The sequence below is a fragment of the Pleurodeles waltl genome, unplaced genomic scaffold (genome assembly GCF_031143425.1).
Source record: "Pleurodeles waltl isolate 20211129_DDA unplaced genomic scaffold, aPleWal1.hap1.20221129 scaffold_127, whole genome shotgun sequence".
In the NCBI taxonomy this organism is placed as follows: domain Eukaryota; kingdom Metazoa; phylum Chordata; class Amphibia; order Caudata; family Salamandridae; genus Pleurodeles; species Pleurodeles waltl.
The window spans coordinates 389,653-395,528 of NW_027149833.1; the positions used below are offsets into that span (position 1 = coordinate 389,653).

At 50.9% G+C, this 5,876-nt stretch overlaps 1 non-coding gene across 1 annotated transcript; it reads right to left on the reverse strand.

Annotated features, from left to right (window-relative positions):
- Positions 1-1,381: 1,381 nt before the first annotated feature.
- On the reverse strand, positions 1,382-1,508 carry LOC138273982 (small Cajal body-specific RNA 4). Its single transcript, XR_011200354.1, has one exon. It is a non-coding gene; the product is annotated as a small Cajal body-specific RNA 4 (non-coding RNA).
- Positions 1,509-5,876: the final 4,368 nt, after the last annotated feature.

A 5,876-nucleotide genomic window follows, 5' to 3' on the forward strand; every position in this document is an offset into this window, starting at 1 on the left:
AATGGCCGCCAAAAGACTTCTGGCCTGGTCTGGAAGTTCACAAGCTAGGATACCCGATGAAGTGTCAAATGAGCCTTGCTCCTCTAATTGGAAATATTAGTATACTGTGGCCTGGCTCTGTGGTATGCACACCTGGCATGTGACAGCCTCCTGTACCCATATATAAATTTATTTAGAACCATGCTGGCCTCTCAACCCTTTCAAAGGCTTTCTTGGCCTGCAACATAGGAAGATGCACAGGGTGAAAGCACAGAACTGCACTGGACTAGATTACTCAGAATCTTAAACAGGCTTGGTGTTGAACATTAATCTTATCCTAGGGGCTCAATACACAATATGCAATGCAAGAGAGCGAGCTCCACAAAAGAAAACTATGATGCAGACCGGCTCACAGTTCAACATTCAAAGCCCGTATTCTGTAGGAATTATGCTCACCGTGACGTCCAGATGAGGCCCTGGAACCATTTCTCTCTGGGAGTTCGGTTTTTATGCCCATAAGAGGTGGAATGGACGAAGACATTACGTTCCTGTCAGCAAAAACAAAAATCTTACTGAAAAAAGCGATACCCATGATTTCAAGAAGCAAAAATATTATTTTCTGGTACACCCACAGCCTACTGGAAGCCTAGTCCTCCTTCTGAATTTTACACAGAAGCATAGCCCCTCAAGTACACAGAAATGTGTGTGGAGGGGCAGAGGGAAAATAAACAAGTCCAAGAAATAAACCACCACACAAAGCACCATCTTCACCCCTTGACCTTTCATCACCAAGTACTGCCTGTAACTATCTTTCTCTACAGATAAATCTAGGCTTGCCAGGTTACTGATTGTTCTTCCACTTCACAGATTTAATGAAAAGTATGCATTTTGGTGCAAGCTGGATCTGTACAGAAAGTTTGTCTGTGGTCAGTAACACCAAAACTGTGAGCATCAAGAGCTACTGAAATAGTGTGGGGTCCTGCTTTCTAATATGGGCAGAATTTTGCTTACACTTGAAAGCATTCAACTTTGTGTCCATGTTGTATTAAGGTGTCTTTGAGAGGGCAATTTTTTTTTTTTTTTTTTTTTTTACAGTTTTGGTAATATCGGTCCTATTAGCAAGCTGCAAAAAAGACTTTCACGTAACAGATGGACTTCTTTTACCTGATGTACCCCCAGAAAGGATACAATAAGACATATTGGCGTGGGTGCTATAACATCGCCCATACTAGACGTCACTCCAACGGTGCCCACAGGAAATGTAGAACACTGTCGGAAGCTAGAATACTATCCCTCGCCCCAGTGATCGCACTGAAAGAATTCTCCCACTGTTCAAAGCCAACACAGCCATGATGCATACTGCCACTAGAGCGCAACAACAATGAGCAAATGAGAACAGGGCAAATGTAGGAAGTAGTAACACGTCACTAGCTCTTCTTGAAACTGACAGTTCTTTACTTCCCTTTACTCTAGGGAGATAGTATCAGCAGAGCCTTACTTCATAGGCCCAACCTTCTTAATCCTCCATTAACACAAACATTGGCTGTAGCTTTAGGGAGGATTTGGTACAGAATCTGACAAAATACAATTTTATAATTCCGAAGGATTTTACTCAGGAGGATTCGGAAACCTGAAAGCCAACTGTCCTCATAAGGATAAAAATACACAAAATAACATATGGAAATAGTTTATTAATTTCCGAACGCTATCTCAGAAAACTTACTGAATATCATATCAATTTACCTCACAGTTACCATTGATCACACCTGCCAATTAGTAGCTCAGATATCCCAATGTTAATATGCTTGATCATGTGTTCCCATTAGTAGTGACTATGACTGAGCGCAGCATCTAACCATTCAGCAAGTTACAAGTCGCAGGGTTCTTTACGTAATGCCCCATGAACTGATCGTTCATATGCCTGGAAGTGTGTCCCGCTCCCCACTCTGGTGCATCAAAGCTTTTCATATGAAACAAATCAAAGACGTGCTTCCGGGCACAAATTAAGTAAAAACCCTAAATATGTTAAACCTTGTAAATGCCTATGTAGCCATGGATTAATCCCCATTACGTGCATCAGTTATTAAACTGCACCCAAGAAGATCATAGAATTCGGTAACTGAGCACAGAGTATTACAAACTGAGAATTTTACTATTAGGTGAAAAACAGTAACTAGATTGTGCCACAGCAGCGCCAGAAGACGACAGGAAGAGAAATTAACCTTAACACTGGATAGAGCTGCTGAGATGAACGACCTAGAACAGATTGACAAACCATTTATTCAGTTGTCCCTTTTAGTTCTTTTGGCCTGTGAGGGCAGACGGGGCGCATTGAGGATCAAGAAAGTCGGCTTGATCAAATCAGAAATCCTCATGAGGCAGTACAATATTTAGGCTGCACTGAATTAATCCTTGCAAAAAGTTAAGGTGCAAGATAGAGGTGGTCATTACAACCCTGGCGGACCGTGTTAAAGCGGCGGTAAGACCGCCAACAGGCCGGCGGTAAAACTTTTGCAATTACTACTGTGGCGGAAACCGCCAACAAAGACAGCCACTTTAACACTCTGACCGCCACGGCGGTACAAACAAACAGCTCGGCGGTCACCGCCAACAGACAGGCAGAGGACAATGTACCTGCCACACTATTATGACAGGCCAATCTGCCACCTTTTCCGGGGCGGATACACCGCGGATAAAAACACGGCGGAAAGAGGAATCTCAAAGGGAAAACGCTCACCTCTACACACTCCACGAGGAAGGAGGACACCATGGACCCGGACCTCCAAATTCTCCCTGAGATTGTCTTCCTGCTCCTGTACCAGGAGCACCAACGCCGGCGGCGAACACCACAGTGAATACTGCACCTACGACACAGGGGAGGGGGGAAACAGGGATACACACACGCAACACCCCCACCCACGACAACACACACACTAATACATATTTATACATTATATTAACACCCCCCAATCCCCCCCCCCCGGAAGAATGCAAAGACAAAAGGAAATGAGTGTAACCATTGTAATATATCAAAAATCAGTAAGCAAAAATATACATTATTATTATACACTATTAACAAAATATACACCAAGATTATTAGTCCAGATATTGCACCATTTATGGTCCGTGGATCACTGGGCCCACAATGCATGGGCGAGGCCCACACACGATACCAGATCAAAACAGAGAGAACACTGCAGGGGCATCAGATAGAAATACAACAGGCACCTCTGGGGGAAGGGAAAGGGTGGCACCTCAGCCGGATGACTGCATGACGCCAGATCCACGAGGGGCCTCCATGCCCATTGATGTATCCTGGGAAGTGCAAAGCCACAGTCTCTCAAGTCTCTACAGTGGGTGGTTTGCCCACTGATCAATCCTGGGGAGTGCAAAGCCACAGTCTCTCAAGTCTCTACAGTAGGTGGTTTGCCCACTGATCAATCCTGTGGAGTGCAAAGCCACAGTCTCACAAGTCTCTACAGTGGGTGGTTTGCCCACTGCTGCATCCTGGGGAGTGCAAAGCCACAGTCTCACAAGTCTCTACAGTGGGTGGTTTGCCCACTGATCAATCCTGGGGAGTGCAAAGCCACAGTCTCTCAAGTCTATACAGTGGGTGGTTTGCCCACTGATCAATCCTGGGGAGTGCAAAGCCACAGTCTCTCAAGTCTCTACAGTGGGTGGTTTGCCCACTGCTGCATCCTGGGGAGTGCAAAGCCACAGTCTCTCAAGTGGATAACATTCTCCACTGGTGTCTGGAGGGGGCTTTGTGCCCAGAGTGCTTCATCCTGTGAAGGACAGACAGAGTGGATGCATGTCTACACTGGTTCTGGAGGGGGACTGGTGCCCAGAGTGCTTCATTCTGTGAAGGACAGACAGAGTTGATGCATGTCTCCACTGGTTCTGGAGGGTGATTGGTGCCCAGGGTGCTTCATCCTGTGAAGGAAAGACAGAGTGGATGCATGTCTCCACTGGTTCTGGAGGGGGACTGGTGCCCAGAGTGCATCACTCACCCCGTGACGGTCCCTGTTGCGTCAGTGCCCCTGCCGCTCATGGCTAGCGGTGCTTGAGTTGGCGGTCCTTGCCCTGTGCAGTGGTGCTTGAGTTGGCGGTCCTTGCCCTGTTCAGCAGTGCTTGCCCTGTGCAGCGGTGCTTGAGTTGGCGGTCCTTGCCCTGTTCAGCAGTGCTTGCCCTGTTCAGAGGTACTTGAGTTGGCGGTCCTTGCCCTTTTCAGCGGTGCTTGAGTTGGCGGTGCTTGCCCTGTACAGCGGTGCTTGAGTTGGCGGTCCTTGCCCTGTTCAACGGTGCTTGCCCTGTTCAGCGGTGCTTGAGTTAGTGGTCCTTGCCCTGTTCAGCGGTCCTTGCCCTGTTCAGCGGTGCTTGAGTTGGCGGTCCTTGCCCTGTTCAGCAGTGCTTGAGTTGGCGGTCCTTGCCCTGTTCAGCGTTGCTTGCCCTGTGCAGCGGTGCTTGAGTTGGCGGTCCTTCATTGCCCAGCTGGGCTGGGGCTGGCTCTCCTTCATTGGTCAGCTGGGCTGTGGCTGGCGGGGCTCTCCTGGGCAGGAGGGCTGTGGCTGGCGGGGCTCTCCTGGGCAGGAGGGCTGTGGCTGGCGGGCCCTCCTGGGCAGGTGGGCTGTGGCTGGCGGGGCCCTACTGGGCAGGTGGGCTGTGGCTGGCGGGGCCCTCCTGGGCAGCGATGATTGGGCTGCCGGTGGCCTCGACGATGGGGCTGGCGGTGGCCTCCTGGGCAGCGACGATGGGGCTGGCGGTGGCCTCCTTGGCAGCGGCGATGGGGCTGGCGGGGCCCTCCTGGGCAGCGGGGATGATGGCGGGCTTCTCCGCTGTGCTGCTCGTCCCAGACTTGCCGGGTTTCTTCTGGCCCTTCCCCACCTTGGGAGGAGTCACAGCTGAGTCCACACTCCCACCGGGACCCCTGGGAGCAGCTTGGGTGGCTGGAGTCTTCCCCCTCTCCCACCGGGCACTGGCCAACGTCTGGTGCTTCACAGGGGGGGACTGGCTGTGCTGTGGCTCCGTGACACACTGGCTGTCCTGGTGACCGGTGCACTCCACATACCTGTGACAACAGGCACCACTGGTCCCGGAGATTTTGTGGCTGAGATGCTAGTTCGGGACCTAGGAGTTGGATGGGGGGGGCGGATAGGTTAATCGTGGACAGGAAAAGTTGTTTGGACACACTGGGACGGGTAGCTGGAGGGGGTTTGGGAGTGGAGGAAGAGGTGGTGGTTGTAGGAGGTGTACGTTTTGTGGTTTTGGGAGCAGGTGCATGCGCTGGAGGCTGTGGTGAGGTGGATGTATGTTGGGTGGGTGTGTGCCTGCGTTTGTGTATCTTCGGCCGGGGCGTCACAGACACACTGGGAGAGGACACAGGGGACGTGTGAATGGTAGTGGGGGTGGTGACTGCACGTGAGCGGGGTGTGCTGGTGCGGGACGTAGTGGCTGTAAAGGTAGTGCATGCAGGTGTGAGTGTAGACGAGACTGGAAGGGAGGAGGGAGACGACGAGGAGGGGGACACAGTGGAGGCAGTGGATGTTGGTGTGTCTGTATGTGTGTGATGCTTGCATGAGTGCCTCTGGAATGTGTGGTGCTTATGTTTGCCTGAGCTTCCCTTGTGTGGTGAGGTGTGTGCAGGCTGGTCTGATGGTGTGCTTGGGATAGGCAGAGGTAAAGGGGATTGGGTCTGGGTGGAGGAAGTTGGAGAGGGAGGCCAGACACAGGGACAATGGCTGCCATCAGTGCTGAGGCCAGAGTTTGAAAGGATTGGTGAAGTGCCGCCTGACCAGAATGAATGCCCTTGAGGAATGCATTCGTTTGTTGCCACTCCCCTTCTACACCCTGGATGGCATTCACAATGGTAGAGTGCCCAACAGTGAGTGACCTGAGGA